Here is a 14,229-nt window from a genome sequence, read left to right as displayed (position 1 = left end):
GGGAACCTACCGCCCACACAATTATGTGCTAGGATAAACTGGAAGAGCATAATTACCATTACAAATAACTCACTCCTCGCCTTTATTGCATCCAGCGCCAGGAGAAACTCCCACCAGTGGCTCCTCACCACCACCTCCCTCTGATGTCTCTCCCCATTGCGAGGGTCAGCACAGGGAGGAGAGGGGCTCGTAGTCCCTGGTGCTCCAGGCCATCCTGAAATTCAGCCTCCTGCTTAATTTCCCATGTGAGCACTTGGCAGAGGCAGTTCCACTTCCCAGCAGCTACCCCATGAGATCCCTGCCTTGGAGGCAGCGCCGTGCTGAGGCCCAGGGCTACAGGGATTCAGGGCAGACCCACCAGGAGCCTGAGCTTCTCTGGGACCCCACAGTACCCAGGATCCTCTCATCTTTCCTCCAGCTCCAGGAACACCAGCGGGGAGGTGAGAGGACATCAAAACCCCATCACAATGTCCGGGTCTGGCAAACCGCCCTGACAAGTGTTTTCCAACGCTTCCAGGTCTAACCCCAAGAGCCGGGGTTGATGGCCCTGCACTCAGGGGGTCCTGGCCCCCTGTCCTACCCCAGCAGCTCCACCATGGGCATGCTGGGGTCCCAGTGAAGCCTGTTGGTGGCACTCACCGCCCGGCGCTCAGGGGGATGCTGTCCTCATGGCCTCGCCAGCAGCAGCTCCTCCACGCTGGGAATCCCTGGGGCAGCAGGCTCTGGGGGAGCAACAGGGCAGGGATGAAGCCAGAGCAAGGGTGTTCCCCCTGAAAACCAGCCTGAGCCACCTCCCTGTGTGTTTTTTATCAGCCCAGCCTTCCATCTTCCCCTGAGGCCGCCCCACACCAGCACAGCAACGGGGACAGCTCCGCACGGCCATGGCCACGTGTTTCACCCAGTTCAGCCCCAAAACCATGCCCAGTCCCATCCTGTTATGCAATTCCCTGCCAGCGGGTGCCAGAGCTGGCCCAGCGGCCACCTCGCCATCGACTTTCATTTGCTCCGGATCCGGCCGCTGGCTCCACAAAGCCTCCTCCCGCCACCCCGCCTTTCCAGCGCCACCAAAGGGACTTTTTTTTTTTCCAGCTTCCAGCCCGGGAGAGGTGCGAGCTCGGCCCGTTCTGCTCTGCAAATTAATGCGAGGTTCTGCCGGCTTGGGTCCTGCTGGGGACCTTTATGGCTTGGGATGAAAGCGGGAGAGAACAAACACGCAGCGTGAGCGCCCGGCACCGCGCGCGGGCTGGAGCCGGGGAAAAAAATAAAATAAAGCGGTTTTCCCACTTAGGGGCTGAACAAATTTGATCTACAGTCGTCGGAAGAAAATAAATATGGAATACAGCCAGGTCGTTTCCACCGTGCTTTTAATCTATTTACTCTTTCCCCGCTCATTGTAAGCGAGAGGGATTGTGGAAAGCAAACATTTTATTTTATTACTAATTGCTCTGTTATTTTATGAGGCTGAATTAGTAAAATTTACTCAGTCTGGAGGAAAAAAAGAGGGGTTTAGTAAGAGATCACCTAATTTAGCAGAGAAAGAGGAAAGGGAAAGGGGAAAGGTGAAGAAAGGGAAAGGGAATAGGAAAGGAAAGGGGGAAAACGAGAGGAAAAGGAAAGAGAAAAGGGGGAAGGGGAAAATGGAAAAGGCACAGAGGAGAAGAGAAAGAGGAAAACAGTGTGAGCAGGATGCAAAGATCACAGAAAATACACTGGCTGCAATCAGGAAATCAAAACCAATTACTGTTAATAAAAGAAAGCAGAGCAGCTGCAGGCAGGCACTGCCTGCAGAGGGCTGTGAGGGGCAGGATCCAACCGGGCACCGCTGGAAAAAAGGGATGAGGCAAGATTTTTTGAAAGTCATGAGAGATGAACACAAGCTGAGGATTTGCAAATACGAGTGGAGCAGGAAGTGTTTACTGAGGCCACTGAGAAGGCCACAGAAGCCAGCACAGCTGGCTGGGACCCCAACAGGGCTGGGGGACTCTAGCACCCAAGAAAATCTGGAGGACCTTGACACCCCGGCATAACTGGGGGGCTGTGGCACCCCGAGACTGGGGACATCTCCCCTGTCTCAGCCCTGCCCTGACACATCCCTTCTCCCTGAGCATGGGCGCTTCCCAGGCACCAACCCCAAATCCAAGGTGCCCCAGGGCTCCGGTCCAGCGCGGCCGCCCTGATCCACAGCCGGGAGGCTGAGGACGGGCCGTTCGGCGGGCTGAGCACGTTATTAAGCACATGATTAATTTTGGCACCAGCCCCAGCTGCCTGACAGCTCCTTCTCCAGGGCTGGGAGAGCGAGCGCGAGAGGTGCTGCCTCTGCTGATGCAGCGGTTGGTGGGATGAAAAATCCTGCAATGCAGCACTGCTTCTTAATGAGCCATTTGTCTTTGAGTCTTCTTCACTCATTACCACGCCGGGAGAGGGATGGGAGTTGCCCCACGTCCCCATCTGAGCAATTACTCCTGGAGCAGAGCGAGGAAATACGGCCACGCCGCGCCCAGCTGCCAGGGATCCCGGCACGGCCGCCAGCGCCGGGACTTCCCACCACAACACCGGTGACTCTGGCTGCCGCCACCACGGGGGAACAGGAACCCCCTCCCTGCACAGCACACACGGCCCAGGACCACCCACCCTGGCCCCAGACCTGATTCTCTGGGGGCAAGAGCCGTGCTGCTGTGCTGGGTGTGCAAAGGAGCATCCTGGAGCTGCCAAGGCAAAGGCAGCGGAGAAAGGATTCTGGCACTCCATCCCTGCAAAGCCCAAACCAGATCTTGGTGGAAGAGCCACATCTTCCAAAGCCATTTAGGATGGGGAGCACCTGGGCCTGGCAGCCAGATGCCAGGAAGCTGGCTGAGAAGGAAAGAGGTGGCACAGGGAAAGGGCCATGGCAGCATTCCCGTGGAGGTGCAGGCAGAGGCAGGGCTGGCAGGGCTGAGAAGGCAGAAGCCCCATGGCACAGGCACCTCCAGCCCCCTCGGCCCCGCAGCAATGCTCATCCTGCCCACAGGAGCCAGGACATGGCACACGGGGCATGGGCTGCCAGAGGTGGGACCCCACAGCCAGAGGGTCAGGAGCACAGCCAGCTGAGTTGTGGGACCACCATGGAGGGACCCCCAGGCCGGGCAGGGCTCCAGGGACCCCAGCCCATCCCAGCTGGCGCAGGGACTGTGGGCACTGAGGCGCACGGATGAGCACCCATCACCGGTGATGCCCACGGACAGCTCCCCTCCCATGGACACACTCGACATCTGCCCACACTGCCTGGGGCCAGCAGCAGCCAGCACGCTCCTCCGGTGCCTCCAGGCTTGCTGGGACAGGGGGACATGCAGGTGACCCCGAGGAGAGACCACAGCCTGCTGTTCACCTGCAGTGAAGGCAAGGGACACGCAGGGACACACATCCCCCTGTGCTCTGCTCACCCTGGGGGCTCTGCCCACATTCCCACGGGCACTCCAGCCACCAGCGGTGCCCCAGGTGGGCAGTGGGCTCCAGCACCTCCCAGGAGTTAGATCTGCCTGTGCCAGAGGCACCGGGGGCCGTGGCAGGCCCCTCAGGCCCTGCAGCTGTGCCAGGGGCCCCAGCTGGCAGCGGTGCTGGATGAACCCCATTTCCCCATCACCCTCATTTTTCCCTCCCAGCCTCATGGAGCCACCAGCTAGGCCACGCTGCCGAGGCTTAAAGAGCCACTTACTCCCCAGCCACGCTCTGTAATGACTTAAGCCAGGGATCACTCCAAAGCCTCTTTGGGGAGCTCAGGGCAGCACAGCCTTAGCACTGAGCGTGGCAGCAGTGACAGCTTTGGCCATCTCCTGCCCATTTCCTCCAAGCCCCTGGGCAGGCTGACCCTTCCATCCCCAGCTTCACTGCCACTGAGCCCCCAGCAGGCTGGCACTGCCATCCCTGCTCTGCTCCTGCCGGGTGCTTGGCTCTCACCTGTCACCAGCGTTGCTCCTCATCCTGCTTTCCCTGCCGGCACGAGGCACTCTCCACTCCAACCCCAAATTACACCAATCCCAACCGGTTCCCTCCACGGCACCACCCCCTCCCATGGGGCCGCAGGGGCCGGAGTTTCCAGGAAGAGCGAGGAAGCAGAGCCTCGGTCCCTGTGCCAGCAGGGATGCTCCAGGCCATCACATCCCATTCCCAGGCTGCATCCCCTGGGGCCAGGGCTGGGATGAGCGCAGCGAGCCCCGAGGCATGGCACAGCCCAGCTTGCCAGCAGAGGACCCAAACTGCTGCTTTAATGGATGGGCTTAATTTGCAAAGCTGATGAAAACCTAAATATTTAAATACATAATTCTGCACAATGCTCTTAGCGCGGGGACAGAGCACGGGGAGGGGGGCACGGCTGGTGAGCGAGGACACGGTAGACATGGGGGATGCTCTGGTGGGACCACCTGGATCACCTGGGCCAAGAGCACCTCCATCACAATCTGGGGACCATGCACACCCTTGTCCCCAAAGCCAGCAGCACCCGCAGGATGGGTGCCATGGGGAGCTCTGCAGTTGGCACTGGAGACCTGCTCCACCACCCAGAAGCATCCCAGAGAGGAATGTGGGGAAAAGGGAGCGTGGTCCAAGCCAGGGAGCTGTGAAGGGCAGCGGGACAAGCCCCCATGGAGATTACACCACTGATATTCCTGCTACAACAGCTTAGAGATAAAAGAGATTTGCCGGATTTACCAGCAATACAAATTGAATATTTAATTTTAGCTGCAGGGGAGGAGCGGGGGCTCATCCCAGGGGTGCACGGAGGTGTGCAGGTGGTGGGCCTGGAGAGATGTTCCCAGCTCTTGGGGGAAAACTGGTGTCAGAGCCATTCCCAGGAGCCAGAGGGGCTGGGCATTGTCATGGCAGTGGGATTGGGCACCCTCTGCCCAGCCTGCCCCTAATCCCACCAGCCACTCACTGCCTGCCAACGGCACGGCACAGCCCCTGCCAGCACGTGGAGCTCCTGCAGGATCATCCTGGGATGAACCACGTGTGTGGGCCCAGCACCAGCTCTGGGGGTGCTCAGGAGGGGTCCTGACCCCACACGCTGCCCCTGGGCCAGCCCTGAGCCAATGCGTGGCCGCTTGGCTCTGCTCCCCTCTGCCCTGGCCAGGATGTAGCCAGCGAGGCTGTGCCTGGCTGAGGATGTCCCTGGATGAGGCCGTTTGCCACCCAGGGCAGGGACTTTGCAGGGAATGGGGCTGGAGGCAGCAGGGAGGGAGACAGATCTGAGCATCCTGTGGGATGGGGTGGAGAAACACCCGAGGGGACCCAGCCACCCTCTACCGAGCCAGAGCAGGGATAGAGGACAGGCAGCAACAGCCCCCTGCCAGCTGTGAGAACGGGGCTGCTGGCTGTCCCCAAGGCCAGCACAGGGTCCCCATGGTGCCACGGAGCCGGGTGCCCATCCTGGCTCACCACTCCATGGCCGGTGTGCCGTGCTGGCGCGGGTGCCAGCGCAGGGCGGGCTGGGGGAGGACGGCAGAAGATGAATGAGGGAGTCGGGAGGCTAATGGCATTGTCTGGAAAGTAGGTCGTGTGCTGAGCAAAAAGATATTTATATCAAAGCTCGTTCCCCCGCAGAAGCTCCCGAGCCGGGTACAGGCAGCACCACGAGCCCATGGTCGCTGCTCTGCACCCCCGTGACACCCGTGTGGCACTCTCACGGCACTCCACACCCCCACAGCACCCCCTGCCCGCCTCCATGCCCAGCTCTGCCACCCTGGGCCCCCGCCAGCCCCGGGGCTGCCCTGCTCAGGGGTGGCAGTGCTGGAGGTGAAGTCATCCCGGTGGAACGGGAGCCACGGCAGCTTTGTCTTTTTCTGACCTGGCTGCAGGCGCTGGGCACTGAACGGCACCGGGTTATTTTTATTTTAATGCAACCTTTGCCAAGGTGCCATGGACACTCTTCAGATGGGCACAGTCAGCCCAGGATGGCCACGGAGGGTCCTGCCCAGCCCAGCCTCAGGCCAACTGCAGCATGCTGGCCTCTCCCAGCACCTGGCTCTGCCCATGCTCCTCACATCCTCCTTCACCCCTGACCTGAGCTTGGGCCAGGTCTCAGCCTTTCCTACTGGGAGGAGACCCATGCCCCAGGATCCCTCCCTCATCCCTTCAGCCTTCCCAGAAAAGCCAAGAAATCACCCCAGAGAGCCCAGATGGAGTCAAGTGGTTTTGTCCCCTCTGGCCAGGCTGCCCCAGCTGTGGACATGACCTGGCAGCAGCCATGGGGCCATCCAGCCCTGCTCTCTTGTGCCTGTCCCCATCCCACACCTGGCAGCCTGCGATCCAGCACGGGAGCGGGTTCATTTCCCATAATAGCTGTGTCGGCTGAATTTACAGCCTCGCTCCGAGTTATTAATAATAATGGCCTCACTCTTAAGTAGGGCTTTTCATCTGCCTCAGAGCCCTTTCCAGAGGACGTCTGCAGCATTATCACCATTTTATTCTCGTTTCACTGGGCACAAGAGTGAGATGGAGAAGGGGCAGCTGATCTGTGGTGTGGAGTGCACGGTCCCGTGGGGAGCCCGGCCACGAAACCCCCAGGGAGGCTGGAATGCCAGGGGCCTGTCAGGATGCAGCCACAGCGCCGGGGCTCCTGCCAGCCGTGCGTGGTGATTTACACCAGCAGCGAGCCCGGGCCCTGCCGCACGGATAAATCCACTTCAGGCAGCAATAAACCAGCGTCACCACATCGGTAATCCGCAGCGCTGCCACCGCCGTGAGGGATCCAGGGGCAACGCACATGTGCCAATAAATCCCGGGCTTGTCTCAGCAGGGAGGTCCCTGGGGTGGAAATCCCCGGTGGAGCCGTGGCCGGAGGGGTGGGTGCAACCAGGCTCTCGTGGGAGATGCCAGTGAGGGAGACCCTGGGGATGGATCCAGCACATGGGACTCGCAGCGGCCACGTGGGACCGGGGGCATCCCCGAAACGCCCCCTCCCCGTGTCCCCCCGTGATGCCCACCCACCCCGGGCGGCTCCAGTGTCTCCCTGCCGTGTGCCACAGCGGGGCTCGATGGGCAGATTTATTCCCCTGTAAGAGAGCTTTGATCTGAAGTTATTTTTTGTTTACTAGCAACAAGGTATTGTAAATACATCTTTGCCGATAATTATAGAGTCCGGGCGCACACCTTAATCTCCATAAAATATCAGATGCTACAATTTGCCTGATTTAATGAGATTGGAGGCTGATAAGCCGCTGAGCTAAGCTGTAAACTTTGGGGGGGAGGAGGGAAATGATTGCAAATGTGCTAAACCGCCTTCGTCCTCCTCCTCCTCCTGCTGCTGCCACGTGCTCAGCCCGGGAGCGTGTGCCCAGCCCCGTAGCCCCCTGCCCAGCTCCCGGGGTGTGCCCGGGCTGCGCCGCAGCAGCTTCACGCCGGGATGGGCATTTAGGGCAAAGGGAGTTTTTTATACAATTTACCTCATTAAAACTCCAGGAGCTGAGCGCGGCACCGGGCTGTGGCCGGGGGCTCTGCCTCGGCACACTCTGTTCCCCGTGGGCCCCGTGCCTTGCCAGGGGAGAGCCAGCACAGCCCCAGTGCCAGGCAGGTCCATGTGCCAGCTGAGGTGTGAGGACAGGGTCCCCAGGGCCACGGGGACACGGCTGGGCTGCACGGGCAGCTCGGGATGGACGTGTGTCCGTATGTGTCCATGTGGGTCCAGGTGTGTCCAGATGTGTCCAGGCATGCACTGCTCCACCTGGCACCTCCGGCCATGCCAAGGGCAAGCTGGACTGAGGGGTCCACGCCACCCAAGGCCACCCTCCTGCGTGTGTACGGCCATGCCCTCGCCACGTCCCTCCACAGACACGGGGGTTTGTGCAGTCCCAGGTGCCCGGGGTGGGGATCCCCTCGTGCGGGGATAGGGGGCCCTGCCTGGAAAGCAGGAGGCTCCTCCTGGTAACGAGCAGCCCCGTTTCCACAGCAACCTTAAAGGCCCACAGGTGCCGCCTCACCAGAGGACCGGCTGTGCCATTTCTGGGGGACACTCAGCCCCGTCCCCCCTGCCCAGCACCCTGGCCTCAAACAACAGCACCCCACCCCCTCAGCCAGCAGCCCCCAGCCCATCTCCCCCAGGTACCACCTGGGCTCACCCCCAGCCCCCTCCCTGCACTGAGACCCCCTAAGGGTGCAGACCCCCTGCACCAAGAGAGACAGGACCCCCCCCAAAATACCCCTGTGCCCACCCCGACATCATGAGGAGCCGGTGCTGACCTACAAATGTCAGGCTGACAGGTTAATTACTTTCCCTCTTCCTCGGGCCGTTATCAGATGGAATCAGACGTCACCTGAGACTGTTAATTGGCCTAATTATTCCAGTTTCAGATTTTAAATAATTAGTTACTGTTGACTCCAGCCTGACTTCCGCGATTTTCTATAAAAAGGTCAAATGGTTCCTGGATCCCAAAACCCAAGAGATGGGGTGGAGGGGCTGCAGCAGAGGCCAAGCACACCGAGATCCCTGAGCTGGCTGGGAACGCTGGTTTCCACCAGTGCCTTGTGCTCATACTGGAGCTGGCAGGACAGGGACATCGTCTGCCTCAGTAGCAACAGAGGGAAACCAGGAGAGGGAGAGGGGTGTGGAAGCACAGGGTGAAGGGTGGGGGGTGGGAGGGAGCCCCTCCCTCCCCCAGCACGGTGACGTCTGCCCTAGGCTGAGCTCCCTGCCCAGGCTGAGCCACAGGAACCCCCCCCAAGGAGAGCCCAGGTCCCACTGGGCACCTCATCCCTCCAGGTTTGACTCCCCGGGGCTGAAATCTCAGCCCAGGGTTTTCAGCAGCTGTGATTTTCCCCCAGGGTCTCCCTGTGGACACTGGGCAGTGGGCACACGGGCAGCACCTGCCCTGCGAAGGGTGACGGTGGCCAAAGCAATGGCTCGTGCCCACGGGCTCCCTGCAGGGGCTATCTGTCACCTGCCCAGGGCATTGCAGAGAGGGACACGCTGGGCAGAGGGACAAGCAGAACCAGCTCATCCCCAGGCTCATTCCCTCAGGAGCACCACGCTTTCTCCCAGCCTCATCCCCGCTATTAATAGCCTTCACTAGCCTCCTCGGGAGCCATTTGCATATTTGATTGCAACTCCGGGGCGGGGCAGGGCCCTTCAATCAGCCGCTCCCGCAGTCTCATTTGCATGGGTTGACATTTTGTTCTGGGAGCAGTGACACCGGCACTGCGGTTGGGGACACGCTTCTGGGGGGCCGAGGTGAGCGCAGTGTCACCAGCCAGCAGCGCTGCCCCCGGCACTTCACACCAGCCAAGCTGCGCCTGCCCGGGAGCACCAAGCAGGGCCGGCAGCCCCTCCCCGGCTGTCCCAAACCCGTCAGGGAGCGACGGAGCCTTGGTGGCCCACGTCCCCACATGCCCTGCCCTGCCCTGCTCAGCTCTCCAGCCCGACTCACAACAGCCCGTCCCCGTCCGACCTGCCCGGCGGGACGATCAGAAGCGCCCGTGGAGGGAAGGCTGTGCCCAGCCCGGCGGGCAGGGTGTGGGGTGACGGGCACACCGGTGGGGTGACGGGCACACAGCTCTGCGTGCTTTCCCGTCCCACCGGCCCTGTCTGGAGCTGCCGCACATCAAAGGTTAGGGGCAGGGCGAGGCGTCCCCAGGGAACCCCGAGCCCCAGCGCAGCCGTGGGCACCCCCGGGGGGAGAGAGGGCCGGGACCCGCCGCCGGCTCGTCCTGCAGGTCGGACTCGCAGCGTGGGGCCGGGGACGGCGGCGGGGGAACAGCACCGCGGCCAGCGCCCGCCGCCAGCGCCACCACGGCCAGCGCCACCACGGCCACCACTGTCACTATGGCCACCACTGCCACTGCCGTGGCACCACCGCCACCATGGCCGCCACGATAAACTCCCACCACGAGCACCACTGTCACAGCCGCCACAGCCACCGCTGCCACCACGGCCACCGCTACCACCAGTGTCACCACAGTGCCCAGCAACACGTGCCACTGGTGGCCGTCCTGCGGCCACCAGCCCCTGTCGCAGCCCCAGGCCAGGGATGTGCCAGACAGCGGCAGGAGGAGCCGGGCGGCTCCAGGCCCCGGGCAGACACAGCCGGGAGCTTCGTCCCAGGACGCCCTCGCTTCCCCCCGGCTCTTGGCATCACTTGGCAGGAAAAAACAAACCAGGGTGAGGCGTGGGATCAAGCCTCAGGATGACAGGGATCGGGAGAGGGCTCTGCTGCTTCCCTCCCTCCTGCCTCAGTTTCCCTTCCAAGAAAGCACAGCAGAGATACAGGTTTGTGTCACGGAGAGGCAGGGTGATGGGGGAATCCACAGAGAGGTACAGAGGGACCCAACTGCCACTGTGACTGTGCCAAGGAGCGAACTGAAGACAGGCAGGGCTCGAAGCACAGATGTCAGCACCGGCTGTGCCGCTCCCCGGCAGCGGGGCCGTCTGGCAGGCAGAGCTGGGGCTCCCCGGCTCCATCCACGGACCGACACACAGACACACAGACACACAGACACACAGAGGAGACCCTGTCCCTCACTTACACAGAGGTGCAGCCCTGCCCTGCTCCCCACACCCCCAGTGAACAGCCCCCACTCAGCACATCCCCTCCCCCAGCGCTCACGGCTCCCAGCCCCCAGCCCCGGCACACACCCCCCAGCAGCACACACAGCCCCCAGCCCCGGCACACACCCCCCAGCAGCACACACAGCCCCCAGCCCCGGCACACACCCCCCAGCAGCACACACAGCCCCCAGCCCCGGCACACACCCCCCCAGCAACACACACAGCCCCCAGCCCCGGCACACACCCCCCAGCAGCACACACAGCCCCCAGCCCCGGCACACACCCCCCAGCAGCACACACAGCCCCCAGCCCAGCTCCGCAGGGAACGGGAGCAGAGACCTCGGGGCTGGGGTCTCCCCATCCCGGTCGGGCGAGCTTCCCGGCTGTGCCGAGGCTCGTCTGAGCGAGGGCTGGCCGGGAGCCACAGGCTGCACACCGAGGAGAGAACGTGGCTGCCAGGGAGGAGGGTTCGGCCATGAAAGGCTTAGGGCTGGGGGCTGCCCGGGGGCTCCCGCTCTGCCCGGGCCGGGGGAGCTCGCTGAACTGGCAGAGCCGGGCACAAGGCAGGGCTCCCCCAGGACTGGGGCTGTGCAAGGCACGGAGCCCCCTGCACGCAGCCAGGCCCTCTCCCCTCCCACCCACCACCCCACTCACCCGCCGCCGCTGCTAAGCCATGAAGTTGCCGGCCTGGGCTCGGCAGGAGTCGGAGGATGGCCGCGGCACAGCGGCTGGATTCCCTCTGATCCTGCAAATTCCCTGCGGGCCGCCCATGCCGCGGCCAGGCCGCGCAGCGAGGCCGGAGGCGTCCCCGGGGTCACGGCCACCCACGGCAGCGCGGCGGCGGCGGCCACGCTCCGGGTGCCGACACCGGCACCGGCACCTCGCAGCCGGCGAGAGGCGGTGGCGGAGCCGTCGCCCCCGCGCGCTGGGGACACACCCACGCGCGCTCCCCGGCGCGCTCGGCCACCCCCGCGCACCGACACGCACCCCCGGGAAGGGGCTGCCCACGGCCGGCAGCGCCGCACGCCCACGCACAGCCCCGCACGGCCAGACGGACACACAGCCCCGCAGGCCGACGGATGGACGGACACAGAGCCCTGCACACTGACGGACACACAGCCCCACACACCCAGATGGACGGACACAGAGCCCTGCACACTGACGGACACACAGCCCCACACACCCAGACGGACACACAGCCCCACACACTGATGGATGGACAGGAGCCTGCACACCCAGATGGACACACAGCCCCACACACTGAGGGATGGACGGACACAGAGCCCTGCACACTGACGGACACACAGCCCCACACACCCAGACGGACACACAGCCCCACACACTGATGGATGGACAGGAGCCTGCACACCCAGATGGACACACAGCCCCACACACTGATGGATGGACAGACACAGGACCCTGCACACACAGATGGACACACAGCCCCACACACCCAGATGGACGGACACAGCACCCTGCACACACAGATGGACACACAGCCCCACACACTGATGGATGGACAGACACAGGACCCTGCACACCCAGATGGACACACAGCCCCACACACTGATGGATGGACAGGACCCTGCACACCCAGATAGACACACAGCCCCACACACTGATGGATGGACAGACACAGCACCCTGCACACAGACGGACACACAGCCCCACACACTGATGGATGGACAGACACAGCACCCTGCACACACAGATGGACACACAGCCCCACACACTGAGGGATGGACGGACACAGCACCCTGCACACACAGATGGACACACAGCCCCACACACTGAGGGATGGACGGACACAGCACCCTGCACACACAGATGGACACACAGCCCCACACACTGATGGATGGACAGACACAGCACCCTGCACACACAGATGGACACACAGCCCCACACACTGAGGGATGGACGGACACAGCACCCTGCACACACAGATGGACACACAGCCCCACACACTGAGGGATGGACAGACACAGCACCCTGCACACACAGATGGACACTCGGCAGTTCTGCATCACTTCACCTGGACAACTACACAGCCACGTGCACCTGGCTGCTCCCACTCACAGCATCCCACGTGCCCCCCCTCCACACACTCCTGTGCACCCCACAGGCACCTGAGTGCTGCCCTCGCCCCCACCAGCTCCCCACACACACCTGCTGTGGGGCAACCATGTGGTTCCCCTACCATGGGGCTGTCCCCAGTGTGCCCCCAGCCAGAGAGGGCCCAGGGGAGCCTGAGGCAGTCGGGTGTCATGACACAAAACATGAAACCTGAGGCCATCCCTCAGCTCAGCTGCACAGATGGCAGACCTGGGGTGCATCAACCACCATGGGGTCTCACCCCAACCCCACGTCTGGGGACACCAACCACAGCAGGGACAGCCACTTCCAAGGCATACAGTGTTTCTCCAGTTCACCATTCCCAAACAAGTGCCCCAGCACCCACTGTGCCACCACAGCGCCTGCTTCCTTTTGGGAAGACAAGAGGTTCTCCAGGAACGGGAAATCAGCAGGTCCTGTCACAACGGGACTCGATACCTTCAGCTTTTGTAGTCCTCTCACTCCAACGCAGCACCCCCACATGCCCACAGACAGCCTGTTCTCCCCCTTCCCTCTGCCCACCAAAAACTTCAGCTGATTCCCAGCCCAAACAGCTCCTGATCCTCCTGCAGGAGAGGGCCAGGCAGGCAGTGAGGCCCCATCACCACCCGCTGCCTGGAGCTGCCAATTTAGGGCCAACCAGACTCCTGGTGAAACACTGAGCTCTGGCAACCACGCCGCAAACATCTGCTCTTCCAACGGCATCGTGATTCACAGGCTATTAATTGGGGCATGGCAGCGCTGGGAGCTGTTTGCATCCCCTGGCTTTGCTCAGAGCCACAACTCGCTGCCGACAAGGTCTGGGTGCCGGAGACAGAGCCAAGCCTGGTAAGGCACCGGCCGCAGCGGAGCCGCAGCGGGATCGGCCGTGGGGCACAGTGCCCAGCTCCCACACCGGCTGCACGGACGCCCGGGAGCGGGGCAGAACCAGCCCCAGGAAGGCAGCAGCAGTGGTGCCCGCTGCTTGGCAGAGCCACAGTGCCCGCCGGAGCCGGGGGCAGCGGGCAGGCTGCCTCTCTGACGGGGTGCATTGGCAGGTGCCGGGGGTGCTCTTCAAGTCGCTGTCGCCAAACATCAGCGTGTTTCCACAGGGTGTCCCGGCCGCCGAGCCACCCGTTCCCAGGGGTGCTGCCTTCAAGGGGAGCCACACAGCAGACCCTGCTCGGGCAGCACCAAACAAAGGCTGTGGGGAGCCTCCAACAACAGCCAAGAGGAATCTGAATCCAGAAGCTGATTAGAAACCATGTCATGGCTTCTTCCTGCTCCAGCATTTGGGGAGGAGTGAGCTGGGGGGCGACGTGGAAAATCTAATTAAGATTGAGGGCAGGTTGCAGAGGCACTGACACAGGCGCTGCAGGAGCACAGCTGCTTGTGGGAGGGGGACACCGGGTGCTGCAGCACCCCTGGCCCTGCAGAAATGGGGAAGGTACAAATTAATTCTCCTTAATCCGATGGGCACTTGCTCCTCTGCCAAGTGCTGTGGCAGCTGCCAGAGAGCAGCCCGGCCTCCCTACAGCTCAGCTTTTGGACCTCTGGTGGCCAGACCCTCTCTGTCCCCTGCTAGTGACACCATACAGCCCCGGGAATGAGCTTCTGAGCAGGACAAG

General features: G+C 62.5%; 1 protein-coding gene across 4 annotated transcripts in view; it reads right to left on the bottom strand.

The window, feature by feature from the left end:
* DLGAP3 (DLG associated protein 3) overlaps positions 1-14,229 on the bottom strand; it is a 28,001-nt gene that overhangs the window by 11,017 nt on the left and 2,755 nt on the right. For 2 of the 4 annotated variants that reach the window (XM_053998965.1, XM_053998968.1), the window contains exon 2: positions 640-722. The exons of 1 other annotated variant lie outside the window; for it this stretch is intronic. The gene's annotated coding sequence lies outside the window, so the exon portion shown is untranslated. Of the gene's footprint in view, positions 1-639; positions 723-11,164; positions 11,342-14,229 lie in introns of those variants that run through there. One more of the 4 variants, XM_053998966.1, reaches the window with a different exon arrangement.

Source organism: Vidua macroura, chromosome 25 (genome assembly GCF_024509145.1).
Source record: "Vidua macroura isolate BioBank_ID:100142 chromosome 25, ASM2450914v1, whole genome shotgun sequence".
NCBI classification, from domain to species: Eukaryota; Metazoa; Chordata; class Aves; order Passeriformes; family Viduidae; genus Vidua; species Vidua macroura.
Note: the sequence above shows the minus strand (reverse complement) of the source record. Positions and strands in the feature narration are given on the sequence as shown.